At 38.4% G+C, this 27,050-nt stretch overlaps 2 non-coding genes across 2 annotated transcripts; both read right to left on the bottom strand.

Annotated features, from left to right (window-relative positions):
• Positions 1-240: 240 nt before the first annotated feature.
• On the bottom strand, positions 241-348 carry LOC130984649 (small nucleolar RNA R71). The gene has a single exon (XR_009088567.1). It is a non-coding gene; the product is annotated as a small nucleolar RNA R71 (small nucleolar RNA).
• Positions 349-22,002: 21,654 nt separating this feature from the next.
• Positions 22,003-22,111, bottom strand: LOC130984436 (small nucleolar RNA R71). The gene has a single exon (XR_009088373.1). It is a non-coding gene; the product is annotated as a small nucleolar RNA R71 (small nucleolar RNA).
• Positions 22,112-27,050: the final 4,939 nt, after the last annotated feature.

Genomic DNA, 27,050 nt, shown 5'->3' with positions numbered 1-27,050 from the left:
AAGTTCCATGGACTTCCATTGGAAGATCCTCATCAGTTTTTAGCTGAGTTCTTGCAAATCTGTGACACTGTCAAGACTAATGGGGTAGACCCTGAGGTCTATAGACTTATGCTATTCCCTTTTGCTGTAAGAGACAGAGCTAGGACATGGTTGGATTCTCAACCTAAAGAAAGCCTGGACTCTTGGGAAAAGCTAGTCAATGCCTTCTTGGCAAAGTTCTTTCCACCTCAAAAATTGAGCAAGCTTAGAGTGGAAGTCCAAACCTTCTGACAGAAGGATGGAGAATCCCTCTATGAAGCTTGGGAAAGATACAAACAATTGATCAGAAAATGTCCTTCTGACATGCTTTCTGAATGGAGCATCATAGGTATTTTCTATGATGGTCTCTCTGAAATATCCAAGATGTCTTTGGATAGCTCTGCTGGAGGATCTCTTCATCTGAAGAAGACGCCTGCAGAAGCTCAAGAACTAATTGAAATGGTTGCAAATAACCAATTCATGTACACTTCTGAAAGGAATCCTGTGAACAATGGGATAAATCAGAAGAAAGGAGTTCTTGAGATAGATGCTCTGAATGCCATATTGGCTCAGAACACAATATTGACTCAACAAGTCAATTTGATTTCTCAAAGTCTGTCTGGAATGCAAAATGCACCAAGCAGTACTAAGGATGCTTCATCTGAAGAAGAAGCCTATGATCCTGAGAACCCTTCAATAGAAGAGGTGAATTACCTAGGAGAACCCTATGGAAACACCTATAATTCTTCATGGAGAAATCACCCAAATTTCTCATGGAAGAATCAAGAGAAACCTCAACAAGGTTTCAACAACAATAATGGTGGAAGAAACAGGTTTAGCAATAGCAAGCCTTTTCCATCATCTTCTCAGCAACAGACAGAGAGTTCTAAGCAGAATACCTCTGACTTAGCAACAATGGTCTCTGATCTAATCAAAACCACTCAAAGTTTCATGACTGAAACAAGGTCCTCCATTAGAAACTTGGAGGCACAAGTGGGACAGCTGAGCAAGAAAATTACTGAACTCCCTTCTAGTACTCTCCCAAGCAATACTGAAGAAAATCCAAAAGGAGAGTGCAAAGCCATTAACATGGCCGAATTCTGGGAGGAAGAAGAGGAAGTGAACGCCACTGAGGAAGACCTCAGTGGGCGTGCACTGACCTCCACTGAGTTCCCCAATGAGGAACCATGGGAATCTGAGGCTCAAAATGAGACCATAGAGATTCCATTGGACTTACTTCTGCCTTTCATGAGCTCTGATGAGTATTCTTCCTCTGAAGAGGATGAGTATGTCACTGAAGAGCAAGTTGCTAAATACCTTGGAGCAATCATGAAGCTAAATGACAAGTTATTTGGAAATGAGACTTGGGAGAATGAACCTCCTTTGCTCACCAAAGAACTGGATGACTTGTCTAGGCAGAAACTGCCTCAAAAGAGGCAGGATCCTGGGAAGTTTTCAATACCTTGTACCATAGGCACCATGACCTTCAAGAAGGCTCTGTGTGACTTAGGGTCAAGTGTAAACTTCATGCCTCTCTTTGTAATGGAGAAGTTAGGGATCTTTGAGGTGCAAGCTGCAAAAATCTCACTAGAGATGGCAGATAACTCAAGAAAACAAGCTTATGGACTTGTAGAGGATGTTCTGGTAAAAGTTGAAGACCATTACATCCCTGCTGATTTCATAGTCCTAGAGACTGGGAAGTGCATGGATGAAACCATCATCCTTGGCAGACCCTTCCTGGCCACAGCAAAGGCTGTGATTGATGTTGATGGAGGTGAATTGATCATTCAAGTGAATGAAGAATCCCTTGTGTTTAAGGCTCAAGGATATCCCTCTATCACCATGGAGAGGAAGCATGAAGAGCTTCTCTCAAATCAGAGACAAACAGAGCCCCCACAGTCAAACTCTAAGTTTGGTGTTGGGAGGCCACAACCAAACTCTAAGTTTGGTGTTGAACCCCCACATTCAAACTCTAAGTTTGGTGTTGGGAGGCTCCAACATGGCTCTGAGTATCTGTGAGGCTCCATGAGAGTCCTCTGTCAAGCTACTGACATTAAAGAAGCGCTTGTTGGGAGGCAACCCAATGTTATATTTTACATATTTTCCTTTGTTATTTTATTTTATTTTGTAGGTTGATGATCATGAGAAGTCACAAAATCAAGTGAAAAAGCAAAAACAGAATGAAAAACAGGAAGAAAAACAGCACACCCTGGAGGAAGAATTCACTGGCGTTTAAACGCCAGTAAGGTTAGCTGTTGGGCGTTTAACGCCCAGTCTGGCACCATTCTGGGCGTTTAACGCCAGAAAGGGGCACCAGACTGGCGTTAAACGCCAGAAAAGGGCAAGAACCTGGCGTTAAACGCCAGGAATGGGCACCAGCCCGGCGTTTAACGCCAGAAGTGGCACAAAACGTGATTTTGCATGCCATTTGGTGCAGGGATGACTTTTCCTTGACACCTCAGGATCTGTGGACCCCACAGGACCCCCACCTACCCTACCACTCTCTCTCTCTTCTTCACCAATCACCTCAACACCTCTTCCCCAAAAACCCCTCCCCTATCAAATCCCCTCATTCTCTTCACCACTCACATCCATCCTTCATAAAACCCCACCTACCCCTCCATTCAAATTCAAACCACTTTCCCACCCAAACCCACCCTCAAATGGCCGAACATCCCTCTCCCTCTCTCCTATATAAACCCTCCTTCACTCCTTCATTTTCACACACCTTAAACACCATCTCTCTCCCCTGTGGCCGAATCCAAAGCCATTCCCTTTCTCCTAATTTCTTCTTCTTCTACTCTCTTCTTTCTTCTTTTGCTCGAGGACGAGCAAACATTTTAAGTTTGGTGTGGTAAAAGCATTGCTTTTTGTTTTTCCATAACCATTTATGGCATCCAAGGCCGGAGAAACCTCTAAAAAGAGGAAAGGGAAGGCAAAAGCTTCCACCTCCGAGTCATGGGAGATGGATAGATTCATCTCAAGGGTGCATCAAGACCACTTCTATGAAGTTGTGGCCTTGAAGAAGGTGATCCCCGAGGTCCCTTTTTCACTCAAAAAGGGTGAATATCCGGAGATCTGACATGAAATCCGAAGAAGAGGTTGGGAAGTTCTTACCAACCCCATTCAACAAGTCGGAATCTTGATGGTTCAAGAGTTCTATGCCAATGCATGGATCACCAAGAACCATGATCAAAGTGTGAACCCGAATCCTAAGAATTATCTTACTATGGTTCGGGGGAATTACTTGGATTTTAGTCCGGAAAGTGTAAGGTTGGCATTCAATTTGCCCATGATGCAAGGAGATGAACATCCTTACACTAGAAGGGTCAACTTTGATCAGAGGTTGGACCAAGTCCTCACAGTCATATGTGAAGAGGGCGCACAATGGAAGAGAGATTCAAGAGGCAAGCCGGTTCAATTGAGAAGGCATGACCTCAAACCCGTGGCTAGAGGATGGTTGGAGTTCATTCAACGCTCAGTCATTCCCACTAGCAACCGGTCCGAGGTTACTCTAGACCGGGCCATCATGATTCATAGCATCATGATTGGAGAAGAAGTGGAAGTTCATGAGGTTATAGCCCAAGAACTCTATAAGGTGGCGGACAAGTCCTCTACCTTAGCAAGGTTAGCCTTTCCTCATCTCATTTGTCACCTCTGTTATTCAGTGGGAGTTGACATAGAGGGAGACACCCCTATTGATGAGGATAAACCCATCACTAAGAAAAGGATGGAGCACACAAGAGACCCCACTCATCATGAGATCCCTGAGATGCCTCAAGGGATGCACTTTCCTCCACAAAACTATTGGGAGCAACTAAACACCTCCCTAGGAGAACTAAGTTCCAACATGGGACAACTAAGGGTGGAGCATCAAGAACACTCCATCATCCTCCATGAAATTAGAGAAGATCAAAGAATCATGAGAGAGGAGCAACAAAGACAAGGAAGAGACATTGAGGAGCTCAAGCACTCCATAGGATCTTCAAGAGGAAGAAAGAGCCGCCATCACTAAGGTGGACCCGTTCTTTGATTTCCTTGTTCTTTATTCTTCTGTTTTTCGAATTTTATGCTTATGTTTATCCATGTTTGTGTCTTGTGATCATTAGTGTCTTAGTGTCTATGCCTTAAAGTTATGAATGTCCTATGAATCCATCACCTTTCCTGAATAAAAACGTGCTTAATTGAGAAAAAAAAAAGAATTGCATGAATTTTGAATTTTATAATAGTTTAATTATTTTGATGTGGTGGCAATACTCTTGTTCTCTGAATGTATGCTTGAACAGTGCATATGTATCTTGAATTTGTGATTCATGAAGGTTGGCTCTTGAAAGAATGATGAAAAAGGAGACATGTTACTGAGGATCTGAAAAATCATTAAAAATGATTCTTGAAGCAAGAAAAAGCAGTGAATACAAAAAAAAAGGAGAAAGCAAGCGAAAAAAAAATTGAAAAAAAAAACAAAAAAGAAAGAAAAAGAAAGAATAAAGTTGTGATCCAAGGCAAAAAGAGTGTGCTTAAGAACCCTGGACACCTCTAATTGGGGACTTTAGCAAAGCTGAGTCACAATCTAAAAAGGTTCACCCAATTATGTGTCTGTGGCATGTATGTATCCGGTGGTAATACTGGAAGACAAAGTGCTTTGGGCCACGGCCAAGACTCATAAAGTAGCTGTGTTCAAGAATCATCATACTCTACTAGGAGAATCAATAACACTATCTGGATTCTGAGTTCCTAAAGAAGCCAACCATTCTGAATTTCAAAGGATAGAGTGAGATGCCAAAACTGTTCAGAGGCAAAAAGCTAACAGCCCCGCTCATCTAATTAATACTGATCTTCATAGATGTTTTTGGAATTCATTGCATATTTTCTTCTTTTTATCTTATTTGATTTTCAGTTGCTTGAGGACAAGCAACAATTTAAGTTTGGTGTTGTGATGAGCGGATAATTTATACACTTTTTGGCATTGTTTTTAGTATGTTTTTGGCATGATCTAGTTAGTTTTTAGTATATTTTTATTAGTTTTTAGTTAAAATTCACTTTTCTGGACTTTACTATGAGTTTGTGTGTTTTTCTGTGATTTCAGGTATTTTCTGGCTGAAATTGAGGGACCTGAGCAAAAATCTGATTCCGAGACTAAAAAGGACTGCAGATGCTATTGGATTCTGACCTCCCTGCACTCGAAGTGGATTTTCTGGAGCTACAGAAGTCCAATTGGCGCGCTCTCAACGGCGTTGGAAAGTAGACATCCTGGGCTTTCCAGCAATATATGATAGTCCATACTTTGCCCAAGATTTGATGGCCCAAACTGGCGCTCAAAGTCACCCTCAGGAATCCCAGCGTTAAACGCTGGAACTGGCACCCAAATGGGAGTTAAACGCCCAAACTGGCATAAAAGCTGGCGTTTAACTCCAAGAAGAGTCTCTGTACGAAATTGCTTCATTGCTCAGCCCAAGCACACAGCAAGTGGGCCCGGAAGTGAATTTTTATGTCATTTACCCATCTCTGTACACCCTAGGCTACTAGTTTTCTATATATAGGACCTTTTACTATTGTATTCGAAATCTTTTGATCACTTTAGATCTCTAGATCATCTTTGGACATCTAGTTCTTAGATCATTAGGAGGCTGGCCATTCGGCCATGCCTAGACCTTGTTCTTATGTATTTTCAACGGTGGAGTTTCTACACACCATAGATTAAGGTGTGGAGCTCTGCTGTACCTCGAGTATTAATGCAATTACTATTGTTCTTCCATTCAATTCCGCTTGTTCTTGTTCTAAGATATCACTTGTTCTTCAACTTGATGAATGTGATGATCCGTGACACTCATCATCATTCTCACTTATGAACAAGGTGACTGACAACCACTTTTGTTCTACAAGCAACCAAGGCTCTAGTGAATATCTCTTGGATTCTTTAACCGGAATCTTCGTGGTATAGGCAAGAACTGATGGCAGCATTCAAGAGAATCCGGAAGGTCTAACCTTGTCTGTGGTATTCTGAGTAGGATTCAATGACTGAATGACTGTGACGTGCTTCAAACTCCTAGCGGGCGGGGCGTTAGTGACAGACGCAAAAGAATCAATGGATTCTATTCCGGCCTGACCGAGAACCGACAGCTGAATTCCGCTATGCTGTGACAGAGCATATGCAATCGCTTTCACTGAGAGGATGGGAGGTAGCCATTGACAACGGTGAAACCCTACACAAGCTTGCCATGGAAAGGAATAAGAAGGATTGGATGAAGACAGTAGGAAAGCAGAGAGACGAAAGGGAAGGCATCTTCGTGCGCTTATCTGAAGTTCCTACCAATGAATTACATAAGTATCTCTATCTTTATCTTTTATGTTATTTTCGTTTATCACCATATCCATTTGAGTTTGCCTGACTAAGATTTACAAGATGACCATAGCTTGCTTCATACTAACAATCTCCGTGGGATCGACCCTTACTCACGTAAGGTATTACTTGGACGACCCAGTGCACTTGCTGGTTAGTTGTGCGAAGTTGTGTAATGCCATGGAATTGAACTACCAAGTTTTTGGAGTTCATGACCGGGGATTATGAGAGTTGTGAAAAGTATTGTTCACAATTTCGCGCACCAGGAGGCAACCCAATTTTTATTTATTTATATTTTTATTGTTCTTTTATGTTTTATTAGGTTCATGATCATGTGGAGTCACAAAACAAATACTAAAATTAAAAATAGAATCAAAAATAGCAGAAAAAAATTACACCCTGGAGGAAGAGCTTACTGGCATTTAAACACCAGTAAAGAGCATCTGGCTGGCGTTCAACACCAGAACAGAGCATGAATCTGGCATTGAACGCCAGAAACAAGCAACAGTCTGGCGATTAAACGCCAGGATTACACCCTGAGGAGAGCTGGCGTTAAACGCCAGAAACAAGCATGGAACTGGCGTTCAACGCCAGAAACATGCTGCAGACTGGTGTTGAACGCCCAAAACAAGCATAGAGCTGGTGTTTAACGCCAAAAACAAGCATCAATCCGGCATTAAACGCCAAGATTGCATGCAGAGGGCGTTTTACATGCCTAATTGGTGTAGGAATGATAAATCATTGACACCTCAGGATCTGTGGACTCCACAGGATCACCTCTGGATCTGTGGACCCCACAGGATCCCTACCTACGTCAACTCACCCTCACCTTTCTTTCACACAATCCAATAACACTCTTCCCTAAACACCCCTCACCAATCACCTCAATTTCTATTCCCCATCACCTCTTCACCACTCACATCCATCCACTCTTCCCCATAAACCCCACCTACCTTCAAATTCAAATTATCTTTCCCACCCAAACCCACCCTAAATAACCGAACCTACCCCATTCTCCCTCCACTATATAAACCCCTCCATTCTTCTTTATTTTCACACAACACAACCCTTTCTTCTCCCCCTCGGCCGAATACACATTTCTCTCCCTCTCTTCCAGATCCTCTTCTTCATCTATTCTTTCTTTTGCTCGAGGGCGAGCAATATTCTAAGTTTGGTGTGGTAAAAGTATAGCTTTTTTTGTTTTTCCATAACCATTGATGGCACCTAAGGCCGAAGAAACCTCTAGAAAGAGGAAAGGGAAGACAAAAGCTTCCACCTCTGAGTCATGGGAGATGGAGAGATTCATCTCAAAAGCCCATCAAGACCACTTCTATGAAGTTGTGGCCAAGAAGAAGGTGATCCCTGATGTCCCTTTCATGCTCAAGAAAAATGAGTATCTGGAGATCCGACATGAGATCCAAAGAAGAGGTTGGGAAGTTCTGACCAACCCCATTCAACAAGTCGGAATCTTAATGGTTCAAGAGTTCTATGCAAATGCATGGATCACTAGGAACCATGATCAAAGTATGAACCCAAATCCAAAGAATTATCTTACAATGGTTCGGGGGAAATACTTAGAATTCAGTCCGGAAAATGTAAGGTTGGCATTCAACTTGCCTATGATGCAAGAAGATGTATGCCCCTACACTAGAAGGGTCAACTTTGATCAAAGGTTGGACCAAGTCCTTATGGACATATGTGTTGAAGGAGATCAATGGAAAAGAGACTCAAAAGGCAAGCCGGTTCAATTGAGAAGACTGGACCTTAAGCCTGTGGCTAGAGGATGGTTGGAGTTCATCCAACGCTCCATCATCCCCACTAGCAACCGATACGAAGTTACTATTGATCGGGCCATCATGATCCATAGCATCATGATTGGAGAGGAAGTAGAAGTTCATGATTGGTGATCCTGTGGGGTCCACAAATCCTGAGGTGTCAAGGATTTATCATTCCTACACCAATTAGGCATGTAAAACGCCCTTTGCATGCAATCTTGGCATTTAATGCCGAATTGATGCTTGTTTTTGGCGTTAAACGCCAGCTCTATGCTTGTTTTGGGTGTTCAACGCCAGTCTGCAGCATGTTTCTGGCGTTGAACGACAGTTCCATGCTTGTTTCTGGCGTTTAACGCCAGCTCTCCTCAAGGTGTAATCCTGGCATTTAAACGCCAGACTGTTGCTTGTTTCTGGCGTTCAATGCCAGATTCATGCTCTGCTCTGGCGTTGAACGCCAGCCAGATGCTCTTTACTGGCGTTTAAATGCCAGTAAGCTCTTCCTCCAGGGTGTGATTTTTCTTCTGCTGTTTTTGATTCTGTTTTTAATTTTAGTATTTGTTTTGTGACTCCACATGATCATGAACATAATAAAACATAAAAGAACAATAAAAATATAAATAAATAAAAATTGGGTTGCCTCCCAAAAAGCGCTTCTTTAATGTCAATAGCTTGACAGTGAGCTCTCATGGAGCTTCACAGATGTTCAGAGCATTGTTGGGACCTCCCAACACCAAACTTAGAGTTTGAATGTGGGGGTTCAACACCAAACTTAGAGTTTGGTTGTGGTCTCCCAACACCAAACTTAGAGTTTGACTGTGGGGGCTTTGTTTGACTCTGCATTGAGAGAAGCTTTTTTTGCTTCCTCTCCATGGTTACAGAGGGAGATTCTTGAGTTTTAAACACAAGGTAGTCCTCATTCAATTGAAGGATCAACTCTCCTCTGTCCACATCAATCACAGCTTTTGCTGTGGCTAGGAAGGGTCTTTCAAGGATGATGGATTCATCCTCATCCTTCCCAGTATGTAGGATTATGAAATCAGTAGGGATGTAAAGGCCTTTGACCTTTACTAGCACGTCCTCTACCTGTCCATAAGCCATTTTCATGGATTTGTCTGCCATCTTTAAGGAGAATTTGGCAGCCTGTACCTCAAAGATTCCAATTTCTCTATTACAGAGAGTGGCATTAAGTTTATGCCTGACCCCAGGTTGCACAAAGCCTTCTCAAAGGTCATGGTGCATATGGTACAGGGAATTAAGAATTTACCAGGATCATGTTTCTTTTGAGGTAATGTCTGCCTAACCAAGTCATTCAGTTCATTAATGAGCAATGGAGGTTCATCCTCTCAAGTCTCATTACCAAATAACTTGGCATTTAGCTTCATGATTGCTCCAAGGTATTTAGCAACTTACTCTTCAGTGATATCCTCATCCTCTTCAGAGGAAGAGTACTCATCAGAGCTCATGAATGGCAGAAGAAAATTCAATGGAATCTCTATGGTCTCTATATGAGCCTCAGATTCCTTTGGTTCCTCAAAGGGGAATTCCTTATTGGTCAGTGAACGTCCCAGGAGGTCTTCCTCACTAGGAATCACTGCCTTTCCACTCTCTCCAGGTTCGGCCATGTTACTCACAGTTATGGCCTTGCACTCTCTTTTGGGATTCTCTTCTGTATTGCTTGGGAGAGTACTAGGAGGAGTTTCAGTGACTCTTTTACTCAGCTGGCCCACTTGTGCCTCCAAATTTCTAATGGAGGACCTTGTTTCATTCATAAAACTTAGAGTGGCCTTAGATAGATCAGAGACTATATTTTCTAAGCTAGAGGGGCTCTGCTCAGAATTCTCTGTCTGTTGCTGAGAGGATGATGAAAAAGGCTTGCTATTGCAAAACCTGTTTCTTCCACCATTATTAAAGCCTTGTTGAGGCATTTGTTGATCCTTCCATGAGAAATTTGGATGATTTCTCCATGAGGGATTATAGGTGTTTCCATAGGCTTCACCCATGTAATTCACCTCTGCCATTGCAGGATTCTCAGGATCATAAGCTTCTTCTTCAGAAGATGCTTCTTTAGTACAGTTGGATGCATTTTGCAATCCATTCAGACTATGAGAAATCATATTGACTTGCTGAGTCAACATTTTGTTCTGAGTCAATATGGCATTCAGAGCATCAATTTCAAGAACTCCCTTCCTCTGAGGCGTCCCATTACTCACAGGATTCCTTTCAGGACGTGTGCACTTGACGAGCGTTCATGGCGCGAACATAGCGTTCATTCAATGAACGCTGCCAAGGGACGCGCACGCACACATGGTACGTGCAAGCCTGGTTGAAGCTGAAGATCGTATCGATGCACACGCATGTAGTATCCATACGCGTTAATGGTGCAACAATGCAAGGGACGCGCACGCACATAGGACGTGCATGTGTCGGTGAATGAACACAGCGTTCACTTTGAGAATGCTACGTTCTCCTGAAGCAAGCTCCCAACCACACCAACTGAGGACCCATTCTGATCTGTTTCATCAAAGGCCAAAAAGCCCACTCCAAGTACTTTAAGGACCAAATTAGAAAGTGTATAAATAGAAGGAAATTTAATTTCATTAGTGGACTTTTGATCTCTTCAGCATCTCTTCCTTTACACCTTTTCTTTTAGTTTTCTTGAGAATTCTAGATCTGAGTTTTATTTTCTTGCTATTCTTCATTTTCGGCAACTTTTCTTTTCTTTGTTTTGGTACTAGAGCAATGATGAACTAAACCCCAATTTTATTAAGGGCAGGAGTTCTATTGTAATTCCAATGAATCAATGAAATTCTTCTTCTTCTCAATTCAATTGTGTAGCTATTGGGTACCTTCTACTTTGATTGTGAATTATTCACTCCGGGAGGGGGTTTATCTCAACTGAATATGGGTGTGAGCCTCGGAAAGGGAATCACCTTTATTAGAACTAAAGCTCTATCCTTCACTACTCTCTTGATCAACACTATTCGGGAAGAATTGAGATCTTGAGAGTTAGTGTGGCTTATGGATGAGAGAAATGTGCTCTAACTCTTCTCATGACAATTAGATCAAGGAATTGGCAAGATTGATTGTGATTAGAGAGATTGGATTGCCAAGAAAATGGGATCCAATCAATTTCAATCTGCCATAGATCTATGCATATGATTGAGAAAGGAGTTGAGACTCAATTGATTCATGAAGGATTATAGTATCTCCAATCCCTGATGAATCATTTTCTTTGAATTTCTTTCACTGTGAATTTTCTACACTTGCTTCAATTTACAATTGTTTAGTTCTGTTCTAAATCCTACCACCCAATCCCTTTAAATTTTCATGCAATTTAATTTCCCCTGTGATTTAGATTCTGACATTTAAATTTTCTGCACTTTAAGATTCAGCTATTTACATTACTTGCAATTTAATATTCACTCCTTTTATCTTTCTTGCCATTTAAGTTTCTGCTATTTTATTTCCAGTATTTAAATTTCTTGCAATTTACTTTTTGTCAATCACAAGTCACTTAAATTATTACTTATTAGCTTAACTAAATTCATCACCCAACTAAAGTTGCTTAATCCAATCAATCCTCGTGTGATTAACCTCACTCTTGTGAGTTTTACTACTTGATGCAACCCAATATACTTGTCGGTGAGTTTGTGTGGAATCGTTTTTCCCCCATCATTATTCTAGTTAGATTATTCAAATTAGATGATGATCAATTAAGAATATAAGCTGAAATCTAAATGACTTGACAAAAAGTAATTAAAAGCAATAAATGACTTGAATGTAAATTGATGGAATGTAAATTGAAAATAAATTGCAAGAATGTAAATAACTAAAATGTAAATTGGAAGAATTAAGTAAATTGAAAGCAACAGAGAAGCATAAGCAGAAAGTTGATTAAGTGCAATACTAAAGTAATTGTAAGCAAGAATAGATGAATTGAAAGAATAAGATAAGATGTAATGTTGAGGATTAGAGGTATTAGATATTGCAGATCAATCAACTTTACCTATATCTCAATCATGCAATTAGTGATCTCAGGCAATCTTAGGTAATTAAATCTCTATTCCTTGGTAATTCAATTTCTCTTAACCTGATCAATCACCGATTCCTTGATCAATTTCTTATGAGAAGAGATGAAGTATGTTCTTTGATTATACCCTCACAACATCCAAAATCTAGATAAGATTTGATTCAATGTCACTTATCAAATTCAAATCTAAGATTCATAAGAGCTGAGAGGAAGAGTTTTCAAACTTGGTCTCTATGATTCACCTTTCCAAGTGATCACAAGATTCAAATTAGATCCAAATTATCTTCTGATAGAATTGGATCTCTATGATGAAAAATAAAAACTCTTTCTAAAGAACAATAAAGCATGAATTAAAGATAAAAAGTGGAGATTAATCAATCTATTAGAAATAATAGAGCTCCTTTCCTCAACAAAGAAAGATTTAGCTACTCACAACTTAGAGAAAAACAAAAATATGTCTGAAAATTATAAAAATGAAAATTTCCAAAAGAGAAGAAGTCCCTAAAAAAGTTTCCTATCCTCTTTTTATACTCAAATCTAACTGACTCAAATTCAAATTCAAATTAAACTTAAATTTCTACTAAATTCAATCATGCCCAAAGTGTCATTCCTCCTTGAAATTGGATCTGAAGCCTTAGTGAATTAATTCCTCGAGTATTTGTGGGCTTCATTTTGATCCTTGGGATTTAAAGCACTTTGATGAGGTATTGAACATGGGTTTCATGTGTGTCATGTCCCACATGCATGTCGAAACCTTTTTGGCGTGAGTGTGATGTCTCTTGCAAGTGAGACATGTCCCTGGGAAAGTTACTACCCATTCTTTAAGTGAGAAACGTCTCTAGCAGAGTGAAGCACGTCCCAGGAAAGCTCCTGTATGCACCAATGTGGGTGGCGTGCGAGGCTATAAAGATGTTATCGAGTACGTCACAGCCATGCATGCTTTAATGTGAGCTACGTGAGACACTCCACGGACATCTTCGAAGATGTCCCAGCTTGAATGCTTCATGCTTGGCTCCGACGTGAAGGGAGGAGTGAGGGATGTGTGCATGTGGACATGCCTTCGAAGCTGGCGTAGCAAGGGACCTCATGGACGTGCAAGGCAAGTGAGGGACATGTTAGAGATGCCCCAGGCTTTAAGACGCCACAAGCCATGCACGTTCTTTCTTGTGCTAGTGTAAGTGACGTCCCAGGCACCAGTGACATGCTCGATGACGTCGCTACCTAGAGCTCACCATGCGAACTTCCAAGCCTTGCCAACATGAGTGAGGTCATTGGGGAAGGACGTGATGCTTGCATGCTTCCTTGTTGAGCTTCCAAAGTGACGGACGTTGGGCTTGGAGGGACGCCTTCAACCTTGTTGCATAGAGGGTTGGTCTTGGCATCCCTAGGAGCATATAGGTGTGTCTTAGGTGAAGTGAGGGACATGAGGGACGTCCCGAGAGTCTCTTCCTCTTTCTCTTATCTTCTTCAATAATTCCCTCTAAAATAAACAATCAAAGCTCTTGAAGTCATTTGATTCAAACATAATTAATTTGGATGAAATTCATTAGTTCAACAAGAAAATCATCTACAAATTGACTAGTCATCAACTAAGAGATAAATAATGCAAACTAATTAAGTGTTTTAGTGAATAATGCAAATTAGTTAACCAAATTTATTCATTTATTAAACTATTAAGCTACGAAATTAACAAAATGATGCTCATACATCAACAAGACTTTATTGCAATTATTGGAAACAGTTCATCTTTCTCTTCTAACTTCCATCATTTTCAAAAATTGTATTCATTAGTGTTCGTTATACTGAGAAAGAAGGTGCCTGACAATGGCCAAATTACATAGGTTAGGAATTTGATTATCAAAATAGAATCAGTGTTGTAAGTATAGTCCTAACCCAATAAATTGACTATCAATCAAATGTTATCACAATTCAAACCAAATATAAACCGAGAGTATTTAGACTCCCGGGTCGTTCTCCCTAGGAATTGCAATTAAGTGCTCAATTATTGGCTATGAGGGATTGGAGGTTGTGATAGCATGAGATTACAAGAAATATAAAGTGCAATGAAATAAGAAGGCAAGGAAATGTAAATGGCAAGAAAGGTAAATAACAAGAAAGTAACTTAACATGTAAGTAAAAGCAATGCAAATAGAATTTAAAAGCCAAAAAGAGCTCTTGGTGAGAATTGGGTAATTAGGGCTTTCTATCCTAGTAGTGGACCACAAACATGGTAATTGTATGTGAATTAATCCTAATTAGTCAACCCTACATCGAGGATAAGTCAACTAGTCATAATTAATCTCAATCCCTAAGTCTTAAGTCAACACTAAGGGGGTCACTTAGACTCAAGGGAGACCAAATTAATTAACAACCCACATACAATGTGGAATGGACATCCACCACTCAAGTTCACCCAAACCACATAAATTCCCAACCAAGAGCGAGAAAAACTATGCAAAAGCCCAACCAAGCATTTTGTCAAACACTTGGTGGGTATAAAATAAAATAATATTAAATCGCATAAAAAATAAAAGCTAGCTACCCAAAGCAAGAAAATGACAATAACAATTAAAGAAAGCAATAAATGACATGAAACATAAATTTGCATTAATTGAAATTAAAATAACAAGAGTGTTCATAAAATGGAAAATGATATAAAAGAGAAAATGACAAAAGAAATGAAGAAGATAAGGACAAGAGAGCATAGGAACATAAATGAAACTAGATAAAATCAAGAATTAAAAATAGAAATTATAAAGAAAATAAACTAAGAACCCTAGGTTCTAGAGAGAAGGGGGAGCTTCTCTCTCTAGAAAATGAACTACATTATGCTAAACTAAACCCTAATTGCTCCCCCCTTCATCGTTCTTCACTTTGGCCTTAAATATCTTCAGAAAATGAGTTGGACTGGGTTTTGGAGGCCCAGAAATCGCCCCCAGCGATTTGTATTAATGACCTCACGTGCATGCAGTCGTGCGTACGCACGACCTACGGTACCTGGGCATCTTTGCGCAAAAATTCAATCGTGCGTACGCACGACATTTGGTGCGTACGCATCCTTGCACAAAGTCATCTTTGTGCGTACGCACGCATCACTGTGCGTACGCATCTACGCAGCAGCTTCCAAACTCCATTTTCTTCATGATTTCTCCCCTTTTGGGTGCTCTTTCTTCACTTCTTCAACCCAAACTTGCCTTGAAAACCTGAAATCACTAGACAAATACATCAAGGCACCAAATGGGATCAAAGTGAATAAAATTTAGCAATAAAGGGGTCTAAAGAGCATGTTTTCACTTTCAAGCACAAATTAGGAAGACATCATGAAACTATGCTATTTTAATGGATAAATGCAAGAAAAGTCAATGAAATCCACCTAATTAAAGCAAATAAATACCATGAAATGTGGATTCATCACATCTCCACACTTAAACAATAGCATGTCCTCATGCTATACTAAAGGAAGATAAGAAGGGGAATCAACAATTATTCAATATAACTATCTATATGCAATCTATCTATATGTATGTAACTATACTTTCTAACTATCTATATGTATTTAATTAGCCCAAGTAAATCAATTTCCAAGAAAGCATCCATACAAAATCAAGAGCTAAGGCAATCATAACCAAATCACATTCACAATTGAATTGAGTCATAAAATATTTTAACAAACTTGCAAGATAACAATGATCAAAGGTGAAAATATGGAATTGAGTGATTGAACCCTCACCAGATATGTATATGCACTCTAATCACTCAAGTGTTTAGGGTCAATCTACTCAATTCTCCTCTAATCATGCTTTTTAAAGTTTGTTATTCATCTAACCAATCAACAAAAATTTAATGTACATATGCAAAAATTATGAGGTCTTTTCAAGGTTGTAATGGGGCTAAGGTTAAAGTTAAGGATCTATATATGGCTATGTGAGCTTGCATTTGAATCTTTGATTAGCCTAAATTATCACCTAATACACACACAACCTATAAACTTCTAATATCAAAGATAGCTACCCATAATCTCACTTTTACATCCATACACGCACTCATGCATCAAATTCAGTTCCATCACATGTGCATTGATTATTATTGAATTTCATATTGGGTAATTTTGTCCCCTTTTCATTATTTTTTTCTTCTTTTTTTTTCAAGAAAATAATTTATACCAATTCATCAATGTATATGGTTTTTATAATATTACATGAGTATGTACCCAAATTTCCAATTTTTTTTTCAACAAGAATAAAACATATTTTCATCAACTCATGTTTCCCACATCTTCCCCACACTTAAACATCACACACACTCACTAACTTAAGCTACTCAGATTCAAATAAAGAACATTTCATTATTTTTTGCTTAAGGTTAATGATGTGGAAAAATAAAGAACAAAAAGGTGCATTCATAGGCTCAAAATGGAAAACAAAGGTGAATGAAATGGTAGGCTATTTGGGTTAAGTGAGCTATAATGAAGTGATGGCCTCAATCAGATAATTGCATAATCATACATTAAATAATGGATATATAGAATTAAACAAACTAAAGATTGTAATCATAAAGAAGAGCAACACACAAGAATGAAATAAGTGGTCAAATATTGTAACCACACAATAAGGCTAAAAAACTCACATGTTGTATGTTCTTTAACTCAAAAACCATATTTCACAATGTATGAATCATGCATGTTTCAAAAGATTTCAGCTCAATACAATTTGAATTTCAATGCCCTTTATAAAAAGTAAGTTTCTTGAAAATTTCATTAAATTGACTAACATTTATTCTATATGTATATAATGTGATTAGATGAAAAAGGTCAAAAATTCCTAAGTTTAATTCCTAATTTCAATCAAACCAAAATAGCAAGTATATAGGAAATTAAACTAGGTGTAATCATCACATTATCCAAAATCACAATCATAGCTAAAAAACTAAAAAGCATATGTAAAAGCCAAAATTAAGAGCAAAATGTAAAAATATGCATAACTACAATATAAGACTAAGTTATGTACAAGCAAAATTAGAAAGTGCAATAAACTAAGAAAGTGCAATAAACTAAGTAAAAAAAGGTTTCCAAAAGATAAAATATATACAAAACAACTAAAAAGCATACAAAGAAACTAAACTAAAAGTGCTCGGAAATGAAGCTTGTCACCCAATATGCGCTGCTGAAGTTGGAAAACCTCCCCACACTTAAAATGCAGCGTCGTCCTCAGTGCTCACGATCATGCGGAGTGGAAGGAATCATCTTTGTGTCACCTCTACCGTCCCGTGCCTCTTTCGGTTCATCACGCTAGGCCTCCCCCTCCTTAGATGCTCATAAGCAAAAAACTAAATCACAAATATATATATATATATATATGAAGTGAACAAATAATGTATATTTGAATGGAAGCATGCATGAGATTCAAGTTGAAAGCAAACAAAAGCAACCTCCAATCAAATAAATGAATCTAAGAAAGCAAACTTGCTTGTTTATCAAAGAATAAAAGAAGGAAGGGTAAAAAGAAAGTTAGTTGAAAAGGAAAGGAAAAGTGAAAAGTTAGTTGAAAAGAAGAAAACAATTAAATAGTTAGTGTTAGTTAAAAAGAAAAAGAAAGTTAAAAGTTATGTGAGTAAAAAGAAAATGGTTAGTTGAAAAAGAGAAGAAAGGTTAAAAGTTAGGAAAAGGAAAAGAAAAAGTTAGTTGAAAAAGAAAACAAAAGTTAAGAGTTATGTAAAAGAAAGAGAAAGTTAGTATTCACTTCTTAATTCAAAAGTTAGGTGCATAGTCACAAGTTCCTTAATTCCAAAAAGTTTCAAAAATTTTAAAACAAGCAAGTTTGTATTCACTTCTTAACAATTCAAAATGCCAAAACAAGTAATGCACATGTATTTGTAGAGCACTGATGAGCGGATAATTTATACGCTTTTTGGCATTGTTTTTAGGTAGTTTTTAGTATATAATTATTAGTTTTTATGCAAAAATCACATTTCTAGATTTTACTATGAGTTTGTGTGTTTTTCTGTAATTTCAGGTATTTTCTGGCTGAAATTGAGGGACCTGAGCAAAAATCTGATTCAGAGGTTAAAAAAGGACTAAAGATGTTGTTGGATTTTGACCTCCCTGCACTCAAAGTGGATTTTCTGGAGCTACAGAAGCCCAACTGGCGCACTCTCAATGCATTAGAAATTAGACATCTTGGGCTTTCCAGCAATGTATAATAGTTCATATGTTTTCTGAGATTTGATGGCCCAAACTGGCATTTCAAGGCAGCATAAAAATTCTGGCATAAAATGCCCAAACTGGCATAAAAACTGGAGCTAAACGACCAAACTGGCACCAAAGCTGGCGTTTAACTCCAAGAAAAGCCTATGCACATGAAAGCTTTAATGCTCAGCCCAAGCACACACCAAGTGGGCCCCAGAAGTGGATTTCTGCATCATTTACTTATTTCTATAAACCCTAGGTTACTAGTTCTCTATAAATAGGACCTTTTACTATTGTATTTTTATCTTTTTGATCATCTGTGATCTTTTAATCATCTTTGATCTTGGGATCAGGTCTTTGAACCCTTTCTATTGTTTCATGTTATTTGGGAGGCATGCCATGCTTAAACTTTGTTCTTATGTATTTTCAATGGTGGAGTTTCTACACACCATAAATTAAGGTGTGGAGCTCTGCTGTTCCTCATGAATCAATGCAATTACTACTGTTTTCTATTCAATTCAAGCTTATTCTTGTTCTAAGATATCTACTCGTACTTCAACCCGGTGGATGTGATCATCCGTGACACTCATCATTATCCTCCCTTATGAACGCGTGCCTGACAACCACCTCCATTCTATCTGCGAGAGCTTGAGTGTGTATCTCTTGGCCTCCTGGTTCACGATGCATGGTTGCCTCTCCTGATAACAGAGCTTCCATTCCGTGCAATCAGAGTCTTCGTGGTATAAGCTAGAATCAAATGGGAAGCATTCTTGAGATCCGGAAAGTCTAAACCTTGTCTGTGGTATTCCGAGTAGGATCTGGGATGGGATGACTGTGACGAGCTTCAAACTCGTGACTGTGAAGCGCAGTGACAGTGTGAAAAAGGATCAATGGATCTTATTCTGACACGATCGAAAACTGACATCTGATTAGCCATGCGGGAAACCGTAGAGGACCTTTTTCACTGAGAGGATGGATGGTAGCCATTGACAATGGTGATCCACCTACATACAGCTTGCCATGGAAAGGAGTATGAATGATTGGATGAAGGCAGTAGGAAAGCAGAGATTCAGGAAGAACAAAGCATCTCCATACGCTTATCTGAAATTCCCACCAATGAATTGCATAAGTATCTCTATCTTATTTTATGTCTTATTCAGCTTTTAATTATTAAAACCCCATAACCATTTGAATCTGTCTGACTGAGATTTACAAGATGACCATAGCTTGCTTCAAGCCGACAATCTCCGTGGGATCAACCCTTACTCACGTAAGGTATTACTTGGACGACCCAGTGCACTTATTGGTCAGCTGCATGAAGTTGTGTATCACGATTTCGTGTACCAAGTTTTTGGCGCCGTTGCCGGGGATTATTCGAGTTTGTACAACTGACGGTTTATCTTGTTGCTTAGATTAGGCATTTTTCTTTTTATTTTGTTCTTCAGAATTTTTAAGAATGAATTCTAGAGTTTCAGATGATGCTTTTATCATCACAGGAGCCTTTTTGATTTCCATCAATTTGGTTGTTGTACGTAATGTTCTGCTAAAGCTTGGCTGACCATGTCTAATCTTTTTAGACTGAAGCTTTAGACTAACATTGCATGATTTCTGGAATTCTTATTAAAAATTTTGAGTTTCTTATTTTCTTTTTCAAAATAACTTTCGAAAAAAAAAATTTTCAAAAATTTTTTTTTTGAAAAATTACAAAAAAAAAATTTTAAAATCATAAAATTAAAAATAATTTGTGTTTCTTGTTTGAGTCTAGTGTCACATTCTAAGTTTGGTGTCAACTGCATGTTTTTAATAATCATTGCATTTTTCGAAAACTCATGCATTGTGTTCTTCATTGATCTTCAAGTTGTTCTTGATGATTTTCTTTGTCTGATCTTTAAATTCTCGTCTTTTGTGTCTTTTGTTGTTTCTCATGTCCATTCTCAACTTGTTAGTGTCTCTAGTATGAAAATTTCTAAGTTTGGTATCTTGCATGTCTTTCTTTTCTTAAAAATTAATAAAAAATATATTCTTGATGTTCATCTTGACATTCAAAGTGTTCTTGCATGCATTTTTTATTTGATCTTAGTTTTCCATGATTAGTTTCATTTTGTAGTTTTTCTCTCTCATTATTAAAAATTCAAAAAATTTCAAAATTATGTCTTTTCAAGTCAATAATAACAGAGAATTGAAGATTCAGAACATACAACAGAGGAATCACAGAGAAAAAGCTGGGCGTTCAAAATGCCCATTGAAGAAGGAATTCTGGTGTTTAAACGCCAGCCAGGGTACCTAGCTGGGCGTTTAGTGCCCAAGGAGGTAGACAAGTGGGCATTAAATGCCAGAATGGATACCATTCTAGGCATTTAACGCCAGGATAGCACCAAGGAGGTAGTTTTGTTTTCAATTCAAATCTTTTTCAATTTTTCAAGTTTTAAAACTGATTTTTCAAAATCTTATCTTTTTCATATCTTCTCATATCAATTATATCTTTTTCAAAATCAAATCTTTTTCATTTTTTTAATATTTTCAAAATTCTTGCGAACAATTAATGTTGTGATTCAAAAAATTTTCAAGTTTGTTACTTTCTTGTTAAGAAAGGTGCAATATTTGAATTTTAGAATCATATCTTTTAATTTCTTGTTAGTCAAGTCATCAAATTTTAAAAATTAAATCTTTTTCAAAAATTTTGTTTTTCAATCATATCTTTTTAAACATATCTTTTTCAATCATATCTTTTTCAAATCATATCTTTTCAAATTTTGATTTCAAAAATCTTTTCTAACTTCTTATCTTTTCAAAATTTGATTTTCAAATTTTTTCACTATTTTTCATCTTTTGAAAACCACTTAACTATCTTTTTCTCTCTAACTTTCAAAAATCAATTTAATTAACCAATTATTTTAATTTTGATATTCGAATTTCTTCTCTCTCCTATCTCTTTCTATTTAATCACTAACACTCCTCCTCTCTTAATAATTCGGACCCCCTTTCTCTCTATAAATTTGAATTCTTCTTTATCTACCTAATCCTTCTATTCTCCTTTTCCTCTAACACATCAAGGAATCTCTATACTGTGACATAGAGGATTTCATACTTTCTTTGTTTTCTTTTCTTTCATATGAGTAGGAACAAAGATAAAGGCATTCTTGTTGAAGCTGATCTTGAACTTGAAAGGACTCTGAAGAGAAAGCTAAGAGCAGCTAAAGCACAATACTTTGAATAGGACCTGACAGAAATTTTTGAAAAAGAAGAAGACATGGCAGCCTAAAATAACAACAATGCCAACAATGCAAGGAAGGTACTTGGTGACTTTACTGCACCAACTCCCAACTTCTATGGGAGAAGCATCTCTATTTCTGCCATTAGAGCAAACAACTTTGAGCTTAAGCCTCAATTAGTTTCTCTGATGCAACAAAATTGCAAGTTTCATGGACTTCCATTGGAAGATCCTCATTAGTTCTTGGCTGAATTTTTGCAAATTTGTGACATTGTTAAGACCAATAGAGTTGATCCTGAGGTCTACAGACTTATGCTTTTCCCTTTTGCTGTAAGAGACACAGCTAGTATGTGGTTGAACTCACAACCTAGAGACAGCCTGAACTCTTGGAAAAAGCTGGTCAATGCCTTCTTAGCTAAATTCTTTCCACCTCAAAAGATGAGTAAGCTTAGAGTGGAACTTCAAACCTTCAAACAGAAGGAAGGTGAATCCCTCTATGAAGCTTGGGAAAGATACAAGCAATTGATCAGCAGGTGTCCTTCTGACATGGTTTCAGAATGGAGCATCATAGGAATCTTCTATGATGGTCTGTCTGAGTTACCCAAGATGTCATTGGACCATTCTGCAGGTGGATCTATTCATCTAAAGAAAATGCCTGCAGAAGCCCAGGAACTCATTGAAATAGTTGCAAATAACCAGTTCATGTACACTTCTGAAAGAAATCCTGTGAACAATGGGACAACCCAAAAGAAATGAGTTCTTGAGATTGATACTCTGAATGCCATATTGGCTCAGAACAAAATATTGACTCAGCAAGTCAATATAATTTCTCATAATCTAACTGGATTGCAAGTTGCATCTAGCAGTGCTAAAGAAGCCTCCTTTGAAGGAGAAGCTTATGACCCTGAGAATCCTGCAATGGAAGAGGTGAATTACATGGGAGAACCTTATGCAAACATCTACAATTCTTCATGGAGGAATCACCTAAATTTCTCATGGAAGGATCAGCAGAAGCCTCAACAAGGCTTCAATAACAATAATGGTGGGAGAAATAGGTTTGGCAATAGCAAACCTTTCCCATCATCTTCTCAGCAACAGACAGAGAATTCTGAGCAGAGCCTCTCTAGCTTAGCAAACATAGTCTCTGATCTATTGATGAGCGGATATTTTATACGCCTTTTGGGGGTATTTTCATATAGTCTTTAGTAGGATTTAGCTACTTTTGAGTATATTTTTATTAGTTTTTATGCAAACATTATATTTCTAGGCTTTACTATGAGTTTGTATGTTTTTCTGTGATTTTAGGTATTTTCTGGCTGAAATTGAGGGACCTGAGTAAAAATCTGATTCAGAGGTTGAAGAAGGACTGCAGATGTTGTTGGATTCTGACCTCCCTGCACTCGAAGTGGATTTTCTGGAGCTATAGAACCTAAAACGGCGCGCTCCCAATTGTGTTGGAAAGTAGACATCCAGGGCTTTCCAGCAATATATTATGGTCCATACTTTGAGCGAGTTTTGACGACGTAAATTGGTGTCAAAATGCCAACTCTCTGCCCTTTTATGGCATCAAAACGTCAGAGATGGCATAAAAGCTGGAGTTAAAATGCCCAAACTGGCACCAAAGCTGGTGTTTAACTCCAGGAACAGCCCATGCACATGGAAGCTTCAATGCTTAGCCCAAGCACACACCAAGTGGGCCCAAGAAGTGGATTTCTGTACTACCTATCTTAGTTTACTCATTTTCAGTAAACCTAGGTTACTAGTTGAATATAAAAACTACCTTTAGAGAATTATTTTGTACCTCGTGACATTTTCACGTTTTACATTGTATCTGTACGACATGAGTCTCTAAACTCCATGGTTGGGAGTGAGGAGCTCTGCTGTGTCTTGATGGATTAATGCAATTACCACTGTTTTCTATTCAATCACACTTGCTTCCATTCTAAGATATTCATTCGCACTTAAACATGATGAATGTGATGATCCGTGACACTCATCACCATTCTCAACTTATGAACGTGTGCCTTACAACTACCTCTGTTCTATCTTAGATTGAATGTATATCTCTTAGCCTCCAGTCTGAAAGATCGGAGTCTTCGTGGTATAAGCTAGGATTATTGGCGGTCATTCCTGGGATCCGAAAGTCTAAACCTTGTCTGTGGTATTCTGAGTAGGATCTGGGAAGGGATGACTGTGACGAGCTTCAAACTCACGAATGTTGGGTGTAGTGACGACGCAAAAGGATCACTGGATTCTATTCCAACATGATCGAGAACCGACAGATGATTAGCCGTGCGGTGACAGCGCACATGGACCATTTTCACTGAAAGGATGGGAAGTAGCCATTGACAATGGTGACACCCTACACACAGCTTGCCATGGAAGGAGCCTTGCGTGCGTGAAGAAGAAGACAGTAGGAAAACAGAGATTCAGATGACAGAGCATCTCCAAAACTCCAACCTGTTCTCCATTATTGAATCACAAGTACCTTTTATTTCATGCTCTTTTATTTTATTGCAAACAAAACCCTTTTCATTGATAATCTCCTGACTAAGAGTACAAGGTAACCATAGCTTGCTTCAAGCCGACAATCTCCGTGGGATCAACCCTTACTCACGTAAGGTATTACTTGGACGACCCAGTGCACTTGCTGGTTAGTTGTGCGGAATTGCAAGTGTGATTGCAATTTCGTGCACCAAATTTTTGGCACCGTTGCCGGAGATTGTTCGAGTTTGGACAACTGACGGTCCATCTTGTTCCTTAGATTAGGAAAATTTTTTCTTTTGGGTTAGAGTCTTTTATTTTCTTTTCAAAATTTTTCGAAAAAAATTATTATTTTTCTTTTAGATTTTTCAGTTTGAGTCTAGTTGCATGTTTTAAGTTTGGTGTTCTCTTGTTAGTTTTTATTTAAATTCCAAAAATTTATTTTTGGTTTTCTAAAATTTTTAAGTTTGGTGTTCTTTGGTGTTTTCCTCAAATTTTCGAAAATTCTGCATTAAATTAGTCATCAATTTTCAAAATCAAATCTTTTTAAATTATTTTTCAAATCATATCCTTTTTTACTTTATTTTTTAGTTTCCAATTTTTCTTATTATTACTATTATTTTGAAAATATATATATATATATAATAAAATAAATCGACATCATCTCCCTTTCTCCATCATGGAACTAAATGGAAATAAATAGTCCAGAAGGACTTTGGGTTCATATGCTAACCCCGCTTCTGCTTCATATGGGAGTAGTATGTGTATACCCTCCATCGAAGTCAGTAGTTTTGAGTTGAATCCTCATCTCATTATCATGGTGTAGCAAAATTGCCAATATTCCGGTCTTCCACAGGAAGAGCCTACTGAGTTTCTGGCACAGTTCTTACAGATTGCTAACACAGTACATGATAAGGAAGTAGACTAGGATGTCTACAAATTGTTACTATTTCTATTTGCTGTAAAAGACCAAGCTAAGAGGTGGTTAAATAACCAACCTAAGGCTAGCATAAGGACATGGAAATAGCTGTCAGAAAAATTTTTGAATCAATATTTCCCTCCCAAGAGGATGACACAGCTAAGGCTGGACATTCAAGGCTTTAAGCAAGAGGATAATGAATCCCTTTTACAACGCCTGGGAGAGGTACAGAGAAATGCTAAGGAAATGCCCCTCTGAAATGTTTTCAGAATGGGTGCAGTTGGATATCTTCTACTATGGGCTTACAGAAAAAGCTCAGATATCTCTAGATCACTCAGCTGGTGGATCTATACACATGAGAAAGACAATTGAAGAGGCTCAAGAGCTTATAGATACTGTTGCTAGAAATCAGCATCTGTACTTGAGCAGTGAGTCCTCCATGAAGGAAGAGGCTAAAGCAGCATCTACTAAACTTAGTTCCCCCAGAAAAACTATTGAACTCAACCAGCAATTACTTGCTCTGACAAAATAGTTAGCAGAATTAAAAGAAATGTTACAAGATACTCGGGATGCTAATAAGAATATGGAAGCACAACTTGACCAAACAAGACAACAGTTATTTAAACAAATAACAGAAGAATGTCAAGCTGTTCAATTAAGGAGTGGAAAAACATTAAATACATCAACTCCAAGCAGCAGAAAGCCAAGGAAAGAACAGCTGACAGAGGATGAACAGGATACTACCCAAAATCCCTCTGAGGACAGTAAGAGCCCAGAGAGGAATGAATCTAGCGTCCAATCGCCAGAAAAGGGTGATAAACTGGCGTTAAACGCCCAGTGGACACCCAATTTTGGTGTTCAAACACCAGAATAGGGTAGGAACCTGGCGTTAAACGCCAATCCATCGCCCAATCCTGGCGTTCAAACGCCAGTAAGGGATCAGACACCCGTAAGTGCTGATGATAACTCCATCAAGAAGGCGTTTCAGCCTGCTTCTGTAGGAAATAAACCTGTAGCAACCAAGGTTGAAGAATATAAAGCCAAAATACCTTATCCTCAGAAACTCAGCCAAGCGGAATAGGATAAGCAATTTGCCCGCTTTACAGACTATTTCAGGTCTCTTGAAATAAAGATTCCATTTGCAGAAGCACTTGAGTAAATACCCTCTTATGCTAAGTTCATGAAAGAAATCTTAAGCCATAAGAAGGATTGAAGAGAAACTAAAAATTTTTTTCTCACTGAGGAATGCAGTGCTGTCATTCTAAAAAGCATACCAAAGAAGCTTAAGGATCCCAGAAGCTTTATGATACCGTGCACACTGGAGGGAATTTGTAGCAAGACAACTCTATGTGATCTTGGCACAAGTATCAACCTAATCCCTACATCTACTATCAAAAAGCTTGGTTTGATCGAAGAGATCAAACCAACCCAGATCTGTCTTCAACTTGCTGATGGTTCCATTAAATACCCATCAGGCATAATTGAAGACATGATTGTCAAGATTGGGCCATTTGCATTCCCTACTGACTTTGTAGTGCTGGAAATGGAGGAGCAAAAAAGTACAACTCTCATTCTAGGAAGACCTTTCCTAGTAACTAGACGCACCCTCATTGATGTCCAAAAGGGGGAAGTGACCCTGAGAGTCAATGAGGATGAGTTTAAGTTGAATGCTGTCAAAGCTATGCAGTATCCAGACACACCAAAATACTGCCCGAAAGTGGATCTTATTGACACTATGGTAGAAGAAGTCAATATGACTAAGAGTCTCAAATCAGAGCTAGAGGACATATTTAAAGATGTTTAGCCTGATCTGGAATAGCCAGAGGAATTAGAAGAACCTTTGAAAACTCCTCAACTAGAGGAAAAGTCCCCCAAACCAGAGCTCAAACCACTGCCACCATCCCTGAAATATGCTTTTCTGGGAGAAGACAACACTTTTCCTATGATCATGAGCTCTACATTAAAGCCACAGGAAGAGGAAGCGTTGATTCAAGTGCTAAGGACACACAAGACAGGTCTTGGGTGGTCCATAAGTGATCTTAAGGGCATTAGCCCAGCCAGATGCATCCACAAGATTCTCTTGGAGGAT

The sequence above is a fragment of the Arachis stenosperma genome, chromosome 5 (assembly GCF_014773155.1).
Source record: "Arachis stenosperma cultivar V10309 chromosome 5, arast.V10309.gnm1.PFL2, whole genome shotgun sequence".
Lineage (NCBI taxonomy): Eukaryota > Viridiplantae > Streptophyta > Magnoliopsida > Fabales > Fabaceae > Arachis > Arachis stenosperma.
This window is presented reverse-complemented; position numbering and strand designations above follow the sequence as displayed.